General features: G+C 44.7%; 1 long non-coding RNA gene across 1 annotated transcript; it reads right to left on the bottom strand.

Annotated features, from left to right (window-relative positions):
• Positions 1-2,985: 2,985 nt before the first annotated feature.
• LOC123000270 (uncharacterized) lies at positions 2,986-10,246 on the bottom strand. The gene is made up of 3 exons (XR_006408162.2): positions 10,116-10,246; positions 7,283-7,352; positions 2,986-6,951 (listed from the first exon to the last, which is right to left on the bottom strand). It is a non-coding gene; the product is annotated as an uncharacterized LOC123000270 (long non-coding RNA).
• Between the last annotated feature and the right edge of the window lie 10,651 nt (positions 10,247-20,897).

Here is a 20,897-nt window from a genome sequence, read left to right as displayed (position 1 = left end):
TCTTGCTGGGCTGTGGGTTTATTCTTTCGAGGTACATTTTCTAACTCAAAATAACGTGCAGCCTCTGACTTCCACTGGGTGTCGTAGTGTGGGCTGCTCGTCCTCGCTATTCCTGTCTCAGTCACCCCGTCAGGGGCCCTTTCCGGCCACCTCGACCAAAGAAGCCCCTCTCCCCACCTCCCAGCCCACCCCCCACCTTAGCCTCCTTATTGTACTTCTTCCGTGGCACGTTGTGCCAGGACCCCTGCTTATTCACTCGGGGTTTCAGGCGCCCTCCCTCCACCCGAGGGGGAGCCTCCCCTCCCCTCTGTAACAGGAAGCTGAGTTTACTGCTTGCTGAGGGACCCACAGCTGCGAGCCGCTGTCTGAGCCCAGGGGAGAGCTGGTCTACAGGCTGCCGGAGAGCATGGGGCTCAGGGGCTGCGGTTCCCAGAGCACCAGGGCCTGGTTGACCTTGACCTGTGGAGGCGTGGTTACCGAAGCGACACCGTTGCTCCCTGCCCGGCCTGGCTGCTGCTGGGAAGCTCTCCTTCACGCGTGAGGTTGGGTTTTAGACCAGGTCTGGTGGCGACTCGTGTGGCAAATAGCCACCAATCCTTCCTGAGTGCTTAGAAACGTCTACCCCCCACCTCACCCCCATAAGCTCTCTGAAACCCAGGATATTCTGTCTTGTTCACCACTGGATCCCCAGAGCTTAGAAAAATGCCCACTCTAGGTTCCGTAAATATTGTTGATTGGATGAGGGAATAAAATATTCTAATGGAGAACTGGCCTCAGCTTCTCCCTATGCCGGGAGGGCCTATGAGATACGCACTTGAAAGGACTGAATGAAGAAGCTGAAAGATGGAGTAGGTGTTACTCTGTGGCTCTAGAGGAGAGAACTGGACCCGGTGGTCAGTACGTTACAGAGACGTGGATGTCCGCTCCACGTAAGGAAGACCCTCGCAGAGCGGTAGCTGTGCAGACGTGGAGATGTCAGCCTCGTCCTGTTGTCAACTGAGAAATGCTGCAGCAGGGCCCGGGCCCAGGAGAGCCTCCAGGGCCTGTGTGATGCCCCAGCAAGTGGGCAGAGGCCTGATGGTCTCAGATCAGAAGTCCTGTGGGTTAGACATGTGGTCAAAGACAGTTTTTGGTTTCTCTTCCAAGTAGGGTGCTTTCGCCACACTGCGTCTCTTTCCTGCTGTAGTTACCAGAGAGGCAGAATCAAGATGTTTGGCACCAGCTCCTATATACCGTTTGCAAAGACGTCGATCAGAAACTTTCTCCTGTCCCGGCAGAAAGCCTCGTTTCTAGCCCTAAAAGGTCTGGACACAACTGATCAAATGTGTAGACTGAGCCATTTAGAAAGGAGGGAATTTAGAGGAACGCAGCCAAGCAGGTTCCCTGCCATCCATTTATGAATGACCTATTTTTGTCGCTCTGTGGGTTCTCCCCTGGAGTTTTAGGAAACAGCCTTTGCCTGAACGTCTCTGTAGCTCAGTTCCACCTGGAGCAGAGGGCGCCACGAGACACGTGTGCTCTGTTTCAGGTAGAGAATCCGTGCTCACCATGTTCGTGCCGACCTCGGATCCAGGGGGAGGAGGAAGAATCAGCCAGTGGACTCCAATCCATCCAGAGGCAGAGGACAGGTGTTTGGGCTGCTGGTGCCTGAGCGAGCCCTGGCCAGCACGACCCTCTGCGTGCTGCTAGCCGTCCGGAGCCCACAGCCTCTGCCAGCATCACTCATGAGGGCACAGCTGGCCAGGACACAGCCTGGGAAAAGCCACTGGTTGAGCAGTGGCTCCTTCAGTCTTTCCGGGGGAGGGGTTCTGGCCACGTGGGGGCGTCTGCCCCGACCCCGAGCCGGCTGATGGCTCCGGCCTAGACTGTTCCCTAGTAATGATTATAAAATAGAACTCCCAGGAAGGTATCTAGTCCCACCTACTCATTTGATGGCCAAGAAAACTGGGGCTCACAAGGCTCTCCAGAAGAACACTAGGAGTTAGGAAGGTTTCTGCTGTGCCCTCTGTCCCCTTTCTACCAGAATCACCCTCAGTTTGCACACCTGGTTGTGAGAAAGCAGAGGGTGTGCCCTGGAGGCCCTTGGGCCGGTGACGGAGGCGCCTCTCCCTGCCGGATGCTGCGGGGCCAACAGGGTGGGGGCCACCAGCATAAGCTGTGGTTACAGCGAGCAGCCACCATGTCCCTGGGAGCTGCCATCGGCTGGGCACACACCAGTGGCTCCTATCATCTGCGTCTGCAGCACAGCCCTTTCACGCAGTGAACTCCTCTCTGGAACCCCGGTGTATTCAGGGCACAGACGCCCGGATCTGCTCGGGTGGAAGAAATCATGCAGGGCCGCTTTCCACCCACTTAGCAATTCCTGCAATACCCCAGGCAAACCTCAGGGTTCTAAGAAACAAGTTTAAGAATCACTTTTCACATTAATTTTTAAATTCCCCAATTACCCCATGTAGTGGTATTATTCCTCCTACTTTCCAGCTGAGAAAACTTAGGTGAAGAGAAGTTAATTAACTCGAGGAGGGCTGAGCGGGGATTTGAACTCACGCCAACCTGATTCTTAACCAGTCCATTGTTGAAAAGTCTGCCAGGAAGAAGAACAAGCTTCATGTGATTTCTTGGATTTTCAGATTCTGTTCATTTTGCTTCCCTAGATATCCTGGTGACATTAACAACAGAGATGCATCAAGAAAATATTGCTTTAAAAAGTCTTGTGAGTGCAAATCCACTGCTTGAAAAGAATTGAGCAAATAGAAAAGGTTCTCCCAGTCGTCAATGGTCTATTTATTAAAGAGCCTAGTACTGAATACCAATGAAAATACTTTCCCACCCGTTGCCCCCTTAGGTGTCCAGCTCATTAATCCCCAGCGCCGCCTTCCCTCACCACCTTCATGCTCTAATAAATGGGGGTTTTGCAAAAACCCACTGGCTGGTACTAGGCACGGCATTTTGAACGTGAAATTGGACACTTGTGGGTGCTTGAGGTTTTTAGCTCCAATTACATATTTTATCTTTTCACTCACTGGTCAGTAGCAGAGATTGCTCACAGCAAAACGCACTATGTTGTTTCCACCAGAGGACCTTTGCTTTTGCAAATTGCTTGACTTCTCGCTTTCCAAAACTTTTTAAAAGCTGTAATTATGTTACAAACATAAGATCTAGGGACACTGCTACAATAGAAAACTTTAGTACTAACAAGGCAAGATAGTCTCTAAATCCTCCCGACGACTATTTTCATCTTCCCAGACCTATTCTTTTGAGTTTACGGAGAATACAGATTTGCCCTGCAGCAAATCCGTGTCCACGGTGCACAGTTAGCCTAACTTGGTACATCAAAATCATCCCACTACTTTCCCTGATCAGGGCCTGTGGCTTTGTTTTGCAACTTCCCCTGAATCTCAGTGATCAAATCTCTTGGAACCAAATACTGGAGAAATCTGAACGTCCTTAGCTATTGAAATATCTTTGGTTTTGCGGATAAATATTTTCAGGTACTTGTGCACCTTGTTGTGTACGTTACCTATTACAAAGAAGAATTTTGGTATTAAATTATGTTAAGACATTTTCCCCGTCCAGATTCTGACTGCATACGATACTTGCTTGCTAGAGTAAACCAAGTTCTGTTCTTAAGCCCTCAGATCAAAGAGTCGTCAGCTTCGGATGAATCGGGTTGACGACGCTCCTGGGGAAATGTGTGGTAATCAGGGACAACCTGTTAGCAGGAAAATGTCCCAAAATAACTGGAACAACTGGGCATAACACAGGATTTTCCAGCATTGCAGTTTATTCATGTGGAGTCCCAGCCCAAGCCCAAGGCTGGGTGCTCAGGGCGTTGAGGGTGGTAGGAGGTTCCAGAAAGGCACAGATAAGGGCTAGATGCAGACGTACGAGCTTTATGAGGGCTGACTCATTTATGAAAATCGACCCCTGTTGAGTCAAGAAGTCTTAATGATCACATCCTTCTGGCTTTGCTTGGAGGAAGTCATCCAAGTCGCTCCTACCGCCACCCACCGAGCATTATTCCTCAAGCCCCAAAAGGCCTGGCTGGTGTTTGAAGACGAGATTGCTCCAGCTTCCCACTGATGATCGTAGCAGAAAAAGTGTTTGCAAAAGGGCTGATGTGAGGCACACAACCTCATTCCCTTTGGCAAAGGAGGCTTGAACAAGTAGTGCGTGGGTGCCTACGGTAGCTGCATTTGGAGAGGAGGATGGAAGAGGAATTTGAGGAGCAGGTGGCAGCAGGAGTCCAAGTTAGGGAAAGGCACTTCACGGTGGGTTGGGTTGGTGGTATTTCCTATCCCTGCTTCTGCAGAGAGGCCAGTACTTTCCTCATGTATCAAAATAGGGGTCTCAGTGCACATCTACAAAAAGGGAAGTTGCCTTTGGTGGGGACCTGTGATACAGCTGATAAGGGCAGAAACGTGTTGAGAAACCAAGGAAATGCCTCCAATGAGCGGGTCATTCACCAGTCAGCCTTCTGCTTGAGACTTTCTGAGGCTTGCCTCCAGCACAGGACAGGCTCACATGCAACTGTCACAGACATCTCTACTCTCTCTCCCTCCCCACCCATGATCCTTCTTTGATGTGCCCATCTCAGGGAATGGCAGCCCCGTCTGCCCAGTTGCCCAGGCTGGAGACTCCTTCCCTCAGAGACTCCCCCAGCCCAGCACACATGTCAGCTGGGAGCAGAAGCAGCCTGCAGATAGCAAAACAGCATGTTGAGATATAAGGTACCGTGAGTGGTATTGTAAAGCCAGAGGAGGCATTTCACGGCGGACAGTTACAGAGTGAAAACACATTAGCTAACCCAACTTACAGGGGAATGACTTCCATGAACAAGGCTAAAAACACTCTCAGGCCGGGCCGGCGTCCTGATACTGGGTGGGAAGCCTGAAGAAAAGGTGAGGTGTGGAGACCTCTGACCAAACGTACAGGGAGAGAGAGAGTGCCCGGGGACGTTCTGTAGTAGAAGAGCCTCCGAAGATTTAGGGACCTGGCCTTGAAGCAGCTTGCAGTTAAGCAGGAGTTATTTATTCATTCTTTGTGCACAGTCGTTCAAAAATAGCCCTGACCTAAGCTCTCAGGCACCCCAGGAACACACGAGGCATTTACCCTTAAGCTGGGCGTGTTGGTGGTGGGAGCAAGGGCACTTACCACCCAGAACAGGCTGGAACCAGCTGGGAAGGGGCCAGAGGTCCTGCAGCTTAACTCAGCCCATTGCCCCCCCCCCCCTTCACTGCGCTCTCTCTGCCTGTCACACACACGCCCCACATCCAGCGCCTGTGTCCCAGGACAGCAGACTCCGAGTGTCTGCTGTGCCACCAGCTCTGCCTCTAATGTGAATCTCCAGAGTTAGGTTCTCATGACCGCAGGAAGTGGCGTTTGAATTGCACACATTTTCCCATTATAGGCCTCTATGTCTTCATAGAACTCTACAGGAAAAACCTTCTTAAAGTTTGAGTGACTCCTCTGTTATGTACATATGTGTGTGCTCTGTGGTTAAATGGGAAGATTGCAGTTCCGGGAGATTCAGAGCTCTGATTCCAAATTCTTATGTGAACTTGGACAAATTCCTTCACCCTTTGTTTCAGTTTGCAAGGGCTACCAGAACAAAGTACCACAGGCTGGGTGGCTTACAGAGCAGAAATCAATTTTGTCACAGTGTTGGAGGCTAGAAATCCAAGATCAAAGGGTGAAAAGAGTTGGATTCTTCTAAGACCTGTCTCCCTGGACTGTGGATGGCTGCCTTCTCCCCATGCCGTTTTGTGGTCTTTTTGTGTGTTCCTGCATCCCAGGTGTGTATCCTAACCTCTTTTAAAGGACACCAGCTGGGTGGATTAGGGCCTATCCCAATGGCCTCGTTAACTTAATTGCCTCTTTAAAGGTTCTTTCTCCAAATTCAGTCACATTCTGAGGTATTGTGGGTTAGGACTTCAACATATGAATTTTGGGGAAATGCAATTCAGCCCACAACAATTTTCTTAACTTCATTTTTGCTCTTTGACGTCTGAAGAATTCCTTCAGATGAGCCAGTGACGTCTGAGGTCTTTCCCCTGCTCTACCAGTGCTGGGAATGTGTGCTGCTTTCTCATGAGATTGTAAATACTTAGATGGCACTAGTCACGTTTTCTTCCCCATCTGAAGAAAACACCCATCCCCTTCCATCCGTTGTTAGATGCTGGTACTGCCGTTGCCAAGGTCATCTGAACTGGCCCCCTATCTACCTAAGACTTTAGAATGGCAGTCAACAAACAGAGAGCACTCATAAGAGGACTGAGCCCAGCCACCCTGCAGCTGCTGTGTGGTCTGGTTCCCTGACATCACAAATATCATTTTTAATTAGGGTTCCACTTGTCGCCGACACAGACACATTAAGAGCACCATTGAAGGGAGGCAGAGGCATACCCCTGCTCTCTTTAAATCCTTGTCTTGAGAGTGTGGATCAGGAAATGCAATCCCACCCCACATCTGCTAATAGTCCCTTCCTCAGTTTAGAATCAGTGAGTGTCACCTCCTTCTGAGCTACCCTCAGAGTAGAGAGAGTGGTGGACAAGGCAGAGAAACAGCAAGCTCTCATGTTGGTGGTCAAAATAAACTCTTGGTTGAAATCATCCTTTAGGGGAAGGCTTTTCTCCACTCAGCTCCAAGTAGAGGAAGCATCCGCGTAGCTAGTGCCAGAGGCTCATGCACATACTGTCCTTGGACACTGACGTTGCTCCTTATGGCCATTTTAAAACAGCTGTACTTTGAGACATTTTTTCACATATTCAGTTTCTGGTCTGTCTCAGTGTTCCAACTGAGCAAAAAAGAGGAAGAAACAGGAAACAACTAGTTTTAGATTTTGGTTGTCCTTGAGAAATGGTACAAAGCACTTCTAGGAAATCCCCTGGAAGTCCCAGCCTGTTCAGTCCATTGCTGAGGATTTTTGTTGAATTGCAGAATTTTTTCCCACTGAGCCAAAACAAAACAAAACAAAACAACATCAACAACAAAAGTACATTCAATTTCCAGCCATTTGTCTTTTGTCAGAAAAAAATACCCTTAGCTTCGATAACTCTGGCAACTATGGGAACAGTATGGGCTTTGTTTCTAAAGAGCTAAGTCTGGAATACAAGTAATAAACTAGAAATACAAGTAAGAAGTAAGAACTCAACACCTGTTGTCTTCTAGGATGGATTATTTACTGATGTCACAGACTACACATAGTAAGCCATTTTTCTGTGGACACTGAAAGGAGCTAAAGTGTGTTAGCTGGGTCATCCGGCACAGCTAGAATACTTACTCACTGACATCTCCAGCACTCAATACCCATCTTCACTCCACTGTCAAAATCCATTGTCTTCATTTAATAACTAAAAAAAAATATCTTAAGTTAATATATTTCATTATCATTATCACTTTTAATTGTCTTATTATAAGGATTTCTTATCATAAATATGTCCTTCCTTGCAAAAGGAAGAAAATGCAATGAATAAAAACAGAAATATTTTGTTCCCTTTTCCTCATCTGTGCCTCCATGCTCACAGCACCTCTGGCTATAGGCAGAAGTGTTATTCTTCTGAAAATCTTAATTCATGGAGATTTAAAATTCTTGTTCTTTTCCTTAACCATTCTTCTTATGTGATTTTCTCTCTTCCCTGCCTCTTTCCTTTGCTCTTTCTCCCCTTCCACTCTTGCTTTCCATTTTTCTTTCATAAGTGTACTCAGTCTGCTCCATACATGATAGTAGCCAAGTTTACCTATCATTGCCATGGCCTGGTTAGAATACTTCAAATCAAGTTACTTGTAGAATCCTGACAGCAAGTACATGTCTCCATACAGCAAGGATAAATTAAAGATTAATGGGAGAAAAATATTGCTCTTTCTCTATGTCCCCAAAATAAAGGGATATTGGGCTCAAGGTTGACACAGATCATTAAGCAGGGTTTCTGCCCATAGTCATGACAGAATAAATGATATTGGCCTAGACCTCCCACTATAAACAACTAAAAAGACTGGATGAAATATGTGAAGCAAATGTTTTCAGTTATCAAAAATAGGCATCAAAGGACTGCAATCCCTGACTCTAGGGGGAAAAAATGAAGTAAACCCTACAATTGTTTCATCTTTTTATCTGGAGACAGTTTTTGAACTGTACCCAGGGAAAACCCAAGCAGAGCATGGAGGTCTCATTGAGTTGAAAGACAGAGATTAGAGTTTGGGAAGACTGACATAGCCAGAGAGTGTAGGATAAGATTCCAGAGAAAAGGGAGCTATATAGGACTCCAGAAATGTGCGTAGAAGTTCCCTTGAGTCTTTGGCTGAATACTAAGCTGCAAATATGAAGAGCAAAACTCCATATGGTCAGGAAATGGGAGCTTTAAGATGAACAATTCCTAGGCCTCATCTAGGGTAGGGAGACATTTTGGTTCTGGCCAGCCAAAGTGAAGAGAGCTTGTTAAACAACTGGAAGAGTCAGTAAAGATTTTAGAAATGAAATGCCCTCAAAAGGGCCAAACTGGATCCACTTTAACAAAGCTAAAAACAAGCCTCAGGAAGATCAAGCTAATAATCAAACAACTTAATTGCCCATCAAATCAATTCAACAGTTTTTGAAGAAAAATAAAACCCAGCATTCAACAATGTAACACACACAATGTCCAGCATTCAATAAAAATAACTAGACATGTGATGAAACAGGAAAATGTGACCCCCAATGAGGAGAAAAATCAGTCAATATTAATAGACTCAGAAATAATATACCCAGATGGTGGAATTAGCAGACAAGGACTATAAGACCAGTTATTCTAAATAAACTCAAGAATTTAAAAGAAAACAAAAATAATGAGGAAAATGACTATATTACCATCAGAAAAATATACTTCAGGACAAGGAACATTACTAGAGATCAAGAGGGACATTTCATAATGATAAAAGGGTCAATTCATCAATAAGATGTAAAAAATCTTAATAGTTATGCATCTGATAACAAAACTTCAAATTATATAAACTGGCCAATTAGGAAATAACATCTATAGCTGCTGTTTTAAATTAAAAAGGGAAATACTACATGGCTACTTGCAAGGTTGTCTTTACCACTGTGGATTTACTGAGTAAACTATCCTAGGGCATTATTAGGGAGAAAGAAAAACAGTTTAACAGATTTGGTTTTGACCTCAAGGAGCTCACAATAAGGCTGAAATACAGAACACACACACACAGCAATTAAAAGATTAAAAGATATGTCTCAGGGCGCCTGGGTGGCTCAGTCGTTAAGCGTCTGCCTTCAGCTCAGGGTGTGATCCCGGCGTTCTGGGATTGAGCCCCACATCAGGCTCCTCTGCTGGGAGCCTGCTTCTTCCTCTCCCACTCCCCCTGCCTGTGTTCCCTCTCTCACTGGCTGTCTCTCTCTCTGTCAAATAGGTAAATAAATAAATCTTTAAAAAAAAAAAAGATATGTCTCATGTATTTTTCCTTAAGTTCTGCCTTTCAATTTTTGAATCAAATGCGTCATTAGTTCTAGTTTCCATCTTTAGGTATTAGTTCCTGGTCTTAAAAACACTGTAGTAACTATTTAGTCATCCCTGCTATGCCCAAGTTGCTACTTGACCCTTACTTCTAGGTTCAGCTAGAACGCTCAGAATTGGGAAGCTGGTAGAGGATCATTGTCAATATTACTTAAGATGGAGATCTACTTTAGGGTCCAAATACGTCTTGCAATGAGCTGCTTCAGGCCCTCTACCCCACTTTCTACCCATTGGAAGCAAGTAGTGAGCTCTCAGTGCACTCAAATTAGGAGAATACTTTTCCAAAAAAGAAAAAAGATTAGTTCTCAGGGTGATTCACACTCATTATAGTTAATTAAACCAGTCCCACCTAAGAAGAGAAAGGAGCCACTCCTTGGGAAAAATCATTCTCAAAAATCTACTTTATACACACCATTTAATCTTTTAAACTTCAGTCATATTTCCCAAGAAAACTGCCTGGGGGTAGTGTTGGGATTAGAATGGATTATCCTTAAAAGAGCTTTTCCATAAATCCAAACTCAGCTAACAGGAAGAGCTCTTTGTTGCCTCTTAATGAATGATTGAATTTATTTATTCCAATTCTTTCCAAAAAAGATCAAAGTAGCTTACCAACAAACCTGCTGTAGATCTTAGCTGGTTCCAGAAAGGAACTGCCCAAAAGATAAGTCTCATCTAGTGTCGCCTGGGAATGTGAGCTTCCCTATGCAGCTTTCCCCAGGTTTCCCGATGGCTCCCGTCTCTTTGTAACGTGGAAAGACTATGGACTTTGGAGTCAAATAAATTGGGAAAGAATCCCAGCTTTGCCACTATAGCCTGCGTGGTCCTAGGCTGTCATGAAACATCATGGAGACTTATCTTCTTCATCTATAACATGGCTGTGTGTGCGCGCACACACACACACACAAACACACATACTACAAATACTAGTTCTCTCTTCAATGCTCACCTTATACCTCTGTTATAGGCCTTAGAATTCATTACTCTTATATGACCATGTCTTAGATTTTCTGGAATATGGAAAATTGGTCACTGTTCTTACTGTTAGAATTGTACTTGTCTGCCTCACCCTCCTTAATGGAAAGGGCTGTGTCTTATTCACCTATGTCCTTATCTGGACACAGTGTCTGGCACACAGTACATGGTATTATCGGTGAATGAAACCCTCACTCTTCTTCAGAAGCACTGAATAAGCTCTCCGTTACCTTCTTTAGAGAAGAAAAAAACAAAACAAAACAAAACTTTAAAACCCCTCCAGCTTTCTCTTGTAGCTCCTTTACAGGTGAGGCCATAGTGTTCTTATGGGGTCACAGGGTGAAAAGCTTTGATGTCGAGCCCTGGGTTCAAGTTCCTGTTCTTCCACTTACTAGTTGGGTAAACTCAAGCCATCAAATAAAGTGTCAATCAAAACTACAATGAGATATCACCTCACACATTTCAGGATGGCTAAACTTAACAACACAAGAAATAGCAGATGTTGGCAAGGATGTGGAGAAGAGGGAAGACTCTTGCACTGTTGGTGGGAATGCAAACTGGTGCAGCCACTTGGGAAAGCAGTATGGAGGTTCCTCAAAAAGTTAAAAATAGAACTACCCTATGATCGATCCAGTGATTGCACTGGATTTACCCAAAGGATACAAAAGGTATTTACTCAAAGGATACAAAAATACTAATTCAAATTCAAACATACACCGCAATGTTTATAGCAGCATTATTTACAACAGCCAAATTATGGAAAGAATGCAGATGTCCATCAACTGATGAATGGATAAAGAAGATGTGGTGTGTGTAAACAATGGAATATCACTCAGCCATAAAAAAGAATGAAATCTTGCCATTTACAACAACATAGATGGAGCTAGAGAGTATTATGCTAAGTGAAATAAGTCAGAGAAAGACAAACACCTTATGATTTCATTCATGCATGGAGTTTAAGGAACAAAACAAATGAGCAAAGGGGAAAAAAGAGAGAGAGGCAAACCAAGAAACAGACTCTTAACTATAGAGAACAAATTGATGGTTAGCAGAGGGGAGTGGGGGGGTGTTAGATAGGTGATGGGGATTAAGGAGTACACTTGTTGTCATGAGCACCAGGTGTTGCATGGGAGTGCTGAATCAGTATTTTGTACACCTGAAACTAATATTTCACTGCATTTTCACTAACTAGAATTTAAATTAAAACTTAAAAAAATAAAGGAATGTGTGTACACTGGCCAGGTCAGGCCTGGCTCATGGAAAGGACACAGTGTGTTGTTTTTTCTCTGAGCTGTCCCCTACTCTTAAACAAATCACACTCTTAGATTATAAGTGATATTGTTGACGGTTGATGCTGCCTGATCCAGCTCCACATTATCACCCAGTCACTCTATTTTAAACCCTTGTCCATTTTCCTCACACTTAATTTTTCTACTTTGTTGTTTGTCTTTGCTTTCATATGGAAATAGAGCTTCGTAATTGCAGGGCTGGTTTCTGTGGAGGTCCTGGCTGTACCAACTGCATCGCAGCAAATGAAATGGATACTCCCTACCTTCCTTTCATTTTGTTCCTTAAGAGAAAACTTGAGTTAAAAAGACTGCCTGAGGAGATCCCTTGTCTCTCAAATTGCTGGTGGGCAGGGTAGGATATTGGCTCAGAGACAAATTAACTCTCGCCTGCTCTTTGAGACACCACTGTCTAGGGCTTTTGAATACATCCTTCATTTGTAACAAACAGGCTAATCACTCGTTGCAAATCAAAGAGGTTGTGAATATTTGGAGGGTTAGCATTTAACAGTTGTGAGTTTTAAAATAGGTCAAATTCCTTCATTCCTCCTTCTAGTATTTCATGGTAGAGAACAGGCAGAGAGAAACACAGAAGGGGGGGGCATGAACTGGTTTGCTCTTTATTCATCGAACCCTGAGCTCACATAACGTTGCAGCCACCCAGTGTCTTCCTCCCTTCCTTCCACACAGAAAAGGTGGGACAAAATGGTTGATGATAAATGTCCAATCCCAAGGAAAATTGAGTCAGAAATTGTTCAAAGTGCCTCTGGTGTGCTGTGACTGCCCTGTTCATTGAGCAAAGGGAAAGAACCACTCTAGCTGGCTCACCAAAAAAGGCCAGTCCTTTATAGAAAAAAAAAAATGAAAGAGGTGAAAGACATAGGAGGGACAAGACAAAGTGACCTTAATTCTAGCTACCATTTACTGAACATTTGCACTGTGCCTGGCCGTTTACTTGTTGTATCTTGTTTAATTCTCTTCACAACCTAAGAGGTAGATGCCATTATGATCCCTGTTTTACAACAGAGGAAATAAGACCCAGACTAAGTGATGGGTCTGAGACTCAAATCCACATTTTCCTATTGTATTCTTCCTACCCTTGATTGCTAAGTTGAACTGACGCTCAACTGAGAAGCAACGGGTATAAAGGAAGATCACTGGACAGTGAGGAGAACCGGAGTCCTGTCATTATTTTGAGGGGGCTGAGGTGGCGAGGCACAGAGGCTGGGCAGTGGCCGTGCACAATCAATACTGCCCAGGGTTGCATGTCCCGAGCATTAGCACGGGATGCTACATGAGGACACCTAAACTGGTCTTGGGTGGAGGAGAAGGAAGTCTCTGGAAGCCTGCCACGGAGAAGGTAAGGTGCCGTCTATGTAGGAAACAGCTGTGGCAGGTCTCAGAAGCAACACAAGTCATGGGAGCTGCAAGAAATTCAGGCTTTTGAGCGCGCAGAATGCAGGGCTGGGGAGAGAGGAGGCCAGGTCTCGCAGGGCTTGGTGAGCTCTGCTTGACATCATCCTGGAGGCAATGGGAGACCCTAAAGATCATTAAGCAGTGAAATTTTTTTTAAAAGTGCTTAAAGCAAGTCGAATGCTGCAATTTTGCCTTGGGCGAGGTGGGTCTTGGTGTCATTCAATTAGAGAGAGAACACAGGAAAACGTGCAGTGTGTTTGGACATGTGAGTTTGAGGTGTAAGCTCTCCATGTGATGTCCGGAATGGAGCTGAACTGACAGTCTCTTATTTTCCCACATAATGCAATTCTGAAAATTCTCACCAAACGAAATATGTGAGAGGCCAACATCTATATGTCTGGAGAGCTCTAAAGGAGAAGTCCTGAGACATTTGTGTTTATGATGCAATTGTAAATTTTTTTCTTTCCTTTCTAGACTGAACACAGAGTTAACTAGCTTAAGTCTAATTAGCTCTTTATTGAGGCCAAAGATTTGCCCCTTTGGGTCTGATTAGTGACTCCTATATGTGGCTCAACTCTGTGAAGTTGACGAGATCTTCACTTCGGGTTGCTAATTGTATCACTTTTATTTTTCAATTTTCCACTACCTTTTCCAAAATAATAAAGGCAAATCATGAAATCCGGGAGGAATTTGGTGACTGCCTCATAATTTGCCCTCAGATTCTAGCTGAGAGACTAGATTCTTCCGGGAGGTCCTCTCTGATGCACCTGTGAGCTGGTGCTACTTCTCATGTCCCCACAAAGCAGCACCATACCTTCCTTACGCTGTATCCCTCACACTTTACTATAACTGCTCACTTACTGCATTTTATTTTATGTTTCTTAAAGATTTTATTTATTTACTTGACAGAGAGGGAGCGAGAGAGCATAAGCAGGGGGAGCCGCAGAGGGGAGAGGTAGAAGCAGACTCCCCGCTGAGCAGGGAGCCCGACGCAGGGCTCGATTCCAGGACCCTGGGATCATGATCTGAGCCAAAGGCAAATGCTTAACCAACTGAGCCACCCGGGAACCCCTCATTTATTGCATCTTAAAATTATCTTTCTGCCACAGGCAGGAGCCCATTAGCTTTTTCTTGATTGTATTCCCAAGACTTGGCAGAGTTTTGGGTGCTCCATATGTTTGAAATGAATGAATCCTCAACTCCATGAAGTAGGTATTATCATCTCCCTTTTGAAGAGAACAAAACAAGCTCAGGTAAGTTGATATTTGTTCAAGGCCAAACACTGGTAAGTGCTTGGAACCAGGACTGCATCCAGCCCTTCTAACCTCAGTCTGTGCTGTCTCTCTCCTTTGACTACTAGCAACTGCTTTGATGAGTAATTTTTAACTGATTTGACTCTTCCTGAAAACAAATACACAATGCCACCAGTGAAAGGAATAGGCATATCTGCGGCAAGTGCAGACCCTGTTGGACACCTGTGGTGGCCATATGAGGAAACGGCCGGACAACTGGAAAGAGATTGACTGTGTGCCTACTCTCTGCTCTGTAGTCTGGCTCTACTGCTTCAACCTGTGACCGAGATGGTAAATGATGTTCCCGGGAAGTTGCACTAGGTAATATGGTCCATATGCATGCCCCATAAAGGATTTTTTGACATTTAGAAACTCTCAAAATGTGCTATGTAATGTAAGCCCACGAAGAGTAGAAAGGAGAATAGGAATTAATCTGGAGGGTCTTGTGGATCAGGATATCCGTGTGGCTCCCTCCTTTACCTGCTTCAGTCTTTGTTCGAATGTGCTCTTCTGAAGGAGGCTGTCCTGGTCACCCTCTAAACCTTGACATCCTCTACTTCCTTCTGTGCCTTGTCTTCTGCCTGGCATTTATCACCATCTAATGAATAATTCATTTTGCCAAAGATATTTATTTTGTTTATTGTCAGTTCTTTCCACTAGAATGTAAGACCAACAAGGCCAGAGGGCGGAAATGTCCATCTGTTTCATTCTCTGCCATTTTCCCAATGCCTAGAATAGTGCCTGAGACAAAGTAGGTGCTCAGTAAACAGTTACTGACTTACCTGTGTTCATCACACTATCAACAATATTTTGAAAGCCATCACTAAGTTCAAAGGGCAGTGATAGTAATAGTAATGAGGAGAGGATAACTCCTTCCTGCCTGGAGGGTGAGAAAATCCACGGGATTTGGTTTCAACTGACATTACAGTGTCTTGGTCCATTGGGGCTGCTATAACAATACCATAGACTAGGTAGCTTATAACAATAGACACTTTTTTCTCACAGTTCTGGAGGCTGAAGTCCGAGATCAAGGTGCTGGCAAATTTGGTGTCTAGTTAGGAAAAGCCTCTGGCTCAGAGAAGGCCATTTTTTTCCCCTGTGTCCCACTCTTAATCTTGGGGTTAGGATTTCAACATATGAATTTTGGGGGAAGACAAATATTTAAACTTAAACATAGCACTCAGCCTTCAAAGGGTGTTCTGATATACTTCTTAAGATCTGTGAACATAAAGCAAGCTTATGATGGAGACTTTCGCTTTCTTCACAAAGAAAATCTGACCTGAAACTTTTTTCCTCCTTTGTGAGAGAAGTCATACCTCTCTGCTTACAAGAACCAGCCTAAGTGTGGCAAAAACAAATTCCATGGGACACTGTCAATGCCATCTTGGTGGAGAGAAGACATCTTGCATTGGTTTCTAAAAGCCATGAAGTTGAGCTGAACTGGAATTGAAAATACAATCTAAGAATGACAGCTCTTGGACCATAGGAGCAGAAAATTCCTCAGCAGAAGAAAATTTCCACCTTGTTCCTGTTCTTTGGGATCTCTTGTTGCCTAGGTTGTTAATTTTTAGCTGTAAGTCTGGTATGGAAGTGTGTGTGGGTTTGGGTGGTAGAAGGTCTGCACAGAGCTCGTTCACCCCAGATTACTTATGTGTATATTGCCCGAAAAGTAAGTGGTTATAATAAATTGTTACCAGATTTATATATGCACATGAAATGTGACTGCTGGCATGATTGGTCTGTTGTGTGGGTGCTGAACCTTTGCTTTCTATCCAGTCCTGAAAAAGTCATTTCAATCCTGAGAACAATGAAAACCTTCATTTCCCAAATTAGACAATCTATTCCTTAAACACACACACACACAGAGCAAACAAAACAGATGCCATCATTTCCAGGCCCTCCAGAAACTGAATTCTATTTCCCTAGTAGTTATTTGCCACTTTGAGCCTGGGAGGAAAAATACCCTTCTCCTGGCAGGTTTCAGGCTGGCTGCTCCGGGCCCTGGGGCACCCATCATCAGGAGGAGAAGCTGCTGCAAGACCCCACCTTTGCTGGCACCTGATTCTTGGGGTGATAAGAATAAGGATGAATGGTCTGAGTACACATCATTGGCTAGATGCTGTCCTCTGTGCTTTAGGTATTCTCTCATCTGTTCTTCACAATCATTCCAAGGTAGGGGTTAGATAATGTGCTTTTACAGCGAGGAAACTGAGGAAAGGAACTTCCCAAGGTCACATGGTCAAGAAACTAGAATTTTCATCTAGGCCGTCAGACTCCAGAACTTGTGTTCTAAACCTTGATATTAGGCTGCCTTTCATCCTTATTTTCACATAGGCCACATTTCTAACATTTCTTTTTAGAGGTACATTCCTTTATTAATAAGGGGGATCTTGGCCAAAACATAAAAGTAATGAAGATAGAAGTGGAGGTGTTCTGACTGCAGTGGGAATGGGAGTGGGTGGGCTGTGTCCCTGGATCCTTCGCTCCGCTATCGTTAACTCTGCCCTCCTGGTTCCTACACACACATCGGTCTTCTGAAGCCACCTTTCATCAGCTTCAGTTTCTCCTCCCTCTAGGAGGTCCTTACTATTAGCCAATCCTCATTATTCATGGACTCGGTATTTGTAAATTTGCCGAACCGCTACGATATTTTTGTAAAGCCAGAATCACTACCTGTGGGCCGTCCTGGTATTCGCGGACATGTACGGAACACTGAAGAGTTTGTCGCCCAGCACGCATGTCCCCAGCAGAGGTGGGGAATGCTGATGGGTTGCCTTCTTGTTTCAGGGACTATAAACAAAGTTTTTTTTGGGGGGTAGGTTTATTTAGTGCCATGTTTTCCAAATTTTTGTGCCCTTTTTCAAAAAAAATATTTATTTATTTGACAGAGAGAGAGAGCACAAGCAAGGGGAGCAGTAGGCAGAGGCAGAGGGAGAAGCAGGGTTCCTGCTGAGCAGGGAGCCTGACGCAGGGGTTCCATCTCAGGGCCCTGGGATCACGACTCGAGTGGAAGGCAGATGCTTAACCTACTAAACCACCCAGGGGCCCCTCAAAATTTCGTGCTTTTTGTTGGTGATTGCTGTTTAAAAAGCCCCAAAACATAGTGCTGCCATGCTAATGTTCCTGGGGCAAGAAGCCTGTGCTGTGCCTCCCGGAGAAAACACATGTTAGCCGAGCTTCATCCAGGCATGAGATACAGCGCGATAGGCTGTGAGGTCAATGTTAATGAGCCAACTATATTAAATATATATAGAAAATATACATGTTAAATAAGGTACCTTTTAACAGAAACACACATAAAACAAGGTTATGTATTGATTGACTGACTAAAATGCTGTGACCAGACCAACTCCGTATTCCCCCTAGCAGTCCCCAGCAATCTCTAATTCAGTGTTGGTGGCGACTTTCTGCAATGCAACTACCATGAATAATGAGAAATGACTGTAGTTATTTATTGAGAGCCTTCTATAGGCCAAATTAACTCTAGTTCTCAACAGCTCTGAAGACGAAGTATCATCTCTAATTTATAGACGGTAAAACTCAGGCCTAAATAATTTGGCAATGTCATTAAGCTAGAGGGAGGTAAGCTAAGGCTGGATAGCATATGCCTCCTCTGTTCCCTTTCCCTTTTGCTCACTTCATTTCTGAACAAATCCCAGGATGCCATATTGTGCAATTCAGCCATATCTATGTCCCTGACTCCCATTGGATTTCTTTTCCATTGAGTTGGACACAGTACTTCCCCAAAGCTTCTCTCTGCTCTACAGCCACACAAATAGAAACCTCCTTATTGATTCTGGGATAATTTTTTTTTAGCCAAAGTGGTCTATTAAAAAGTTCCTGAGGGAGTTTCTCACCATGTTTCCTTGCCAGCCATCTTGTGAGGTTCTAGGTGGCTGGCTTGTGAGAATGGAGGTTACTGTGTCTCCCTGCTCCACAGTGCTGGGGGCTACCGCCGTGACACTATCCTGTCATTCAGCTCTGCTGAGGTTCCCTGCTGGCCTTCCTTACTTTCCTTTGGCTACTATCCACTGTCCCAGCCCCTTGCTTGCTGTCTATGATCTCCCTCCAACTGTCACTCCAGGAAAGCAGCCATCTCCTTGTGGGGGGCAGGGCCAGATGCTGGTTGTGGCAGCAGGTGAACAAGATGTGCTCCCAGCTTGGGGTCTCCTCTTGGCTTCGCATGGTGTCCTCATTATCAATGAGCAGGTCCCCCAAGACCACTGTCCTGTCCCTCATCAGGATATCGCAACCCACAAACTGAGGCCCCAGGTGATTCTCCATTCAGCAGTACTTCTCCCCACACAGTAATTCATACTTCATCAGAGGGCTGGTGCAGTTAAAGACCTCAGTGTCCTGGCAAGTTGTTCATCTCCTGCATGGCTTCCAAGGCTCCAGGGATTGGTTCCAAGTCTAGGAAAACGCCTTGGGCTTCATACACACTGGCTGCTTTGTCTGCTGGGTCCAGCCACAGGTCAGTACTGCTCTCAGTCGAGGGAATCCAAGTTGCATTTCCAGTGCCATGTGCGGGTCCCCTAGGAGGCTGCAGCAGAAGCCCCACAGGAGGCTGGCCTCCTGTCCATGGACACTGTCCATGTCCACCAGCACCCACATGGGCCATGGGTGCCAGGCCTGGGAGGCCAGGGAGGCTGGCGTGGGGGCTGGGATAATTGTATAGAGAGCCACATGTTTGATGCTCCAGCCACATTCTCCTCTTTTGTCCACATCTTGCTTCTGGCAGCTACTGGGGTTTAAATTTCCAGGCAGAGAAAAAATATCTTTTAGTAGGAAAAAAGACAAAGAATGGAGATGGTGTGAACTTAGAGAAGCAAGAGCAAAATAGATAAGGGTGGAGAGAGAACAGGCAGCATTACCTGTTCAGAAGATGCTGTGGGAGCAAAGGGATAGACCAAGGATGGGAACCCAGAGGAGTAGACCCTGAGATGCACATGTAATTGTTTATATTTTTAAATCATCTTCATGTCTAAGATCTCATTTAACATATCACAGCCGTGCTGTGTATGCAGAGGACACATTTTTTTCTACTTTACTGATGAGAAAACTGAGGCATGAAAAGCTGTAGCAATTTACTCTAGGTCACAAAATTCCATTTTATTCCATGTTCAGAATAGATTATATCACACAGCAAAATTCAGAAGTTGCTTTCCTGGTATTTTAAATTTTAAACCAGTATCATGAACAGTCTATTAGGAAGGAAAGATATTTTCCTTTATTTTATACTTTAACCATATGGCTATTACAATATTTTTTTTACTTAACCACAATTTCTCTAAATTTCATTGTTCGTGTTGAAGCATTTGACTAAAATATAGCAAAACTACTGTGCCTTTCAAGGGGGTCAAAATGTTTTCTGTGGATGGAAACGTGTCATGTGAATAAAGATGAAAGCAGCTTTGTTGTACTCCTCTTCTGGGAATCTTTTTAGGGATATTACTAAAGTCAAGAATAGATCAGAAATGAAGAAAAGATGGGAATAAAAGAATAGCTTTCATGGAAAATTGAAATCATTCCTTTTAAAGTTCACAATTTCCACCCTGATGATAGATCCCCAGCCTTGCAGGATGGGTTCTTCCCAGATATAAAGGTGACAGCCACGAGAGGATTTTGATGCAACTGTGATTGATGTCAGCAGGTCCAGACAGTGATACTTTATTACAAATTTAATGGACATTTATTAAGCTGATTCAATGGGACCAGCCCTGGGCTAGATGGGGCTGGGAGATACAAAAGGAAGATACAATCTATGAAGGTTTGGGGGGCCAGTTAGGGATCGAAATCCCACTGATTTGAGTTGTTGCACACTCATTCCATGCTAGGTGCTCTCAACAGCATCATTTTGTGTCTGCCTCCCACAAGCCCTGACTGGAACAGCATGATTCTCCCTAATGCAAGATGAGGAGGATATGTGGAGAGATTCGAGGACTTCCCCAGGGACGAGGCGGCTGCCCCAGGCCTTTTGTATTGAACTAAAAAGCTTTTGTCACTCACGCAGACAGGAAATAGCTAGAGAATAATGGAGTCACAGCCTAAAGTTGGGACACGTGTCTAAGATGCAGATTTATGCTTTCATCCATGATAAAGGAATTCGGTCTGAGAGCCAGACCCTTGTGGGCCAGTGTTACCTCCTATGCTTCATAGAGAGGACAAAACATGAACATTTCAGCGCTTCTTTGATAAGTGAAGTGGTTGTGGAAATATTTGCAAGGAGGAAACACCTTTTTAGTAGAAAAGTTTCTTTGGCTAGTTAACAGAACTTTTTCTTTCTTGGGTTAAATGTAGTTGCTTCTATTATATTCTGAAGCATCTGGCTCTCCCGGTAGAGACATGTGAGCACTGCCATGGGCCTGGAATGTCTCAAGAGGGTAAGAATAGCCCACAATGAGAGATGACTCCTGCTGTCTTCT

The sequence above is a fragment of the Ursus arctos genome, unplaced genomic scaffold (assembly GCF_023065955.2).
Source record: "Ursus arctos isolate Adak ecotype North America unplaced genomic scaffold, UrsArc2.0 scaffold_30, whole genome shotgun sequence".
NCBI classification, from domain to species: Eukaryota; Metazoa; Chordata; class Mammalia; order Carnivora; family Ursidae; genus Ursus; species Ursus arctos.
This window is presented reverse-complemented; position numbering and strand designations above follow the sequence as displayed.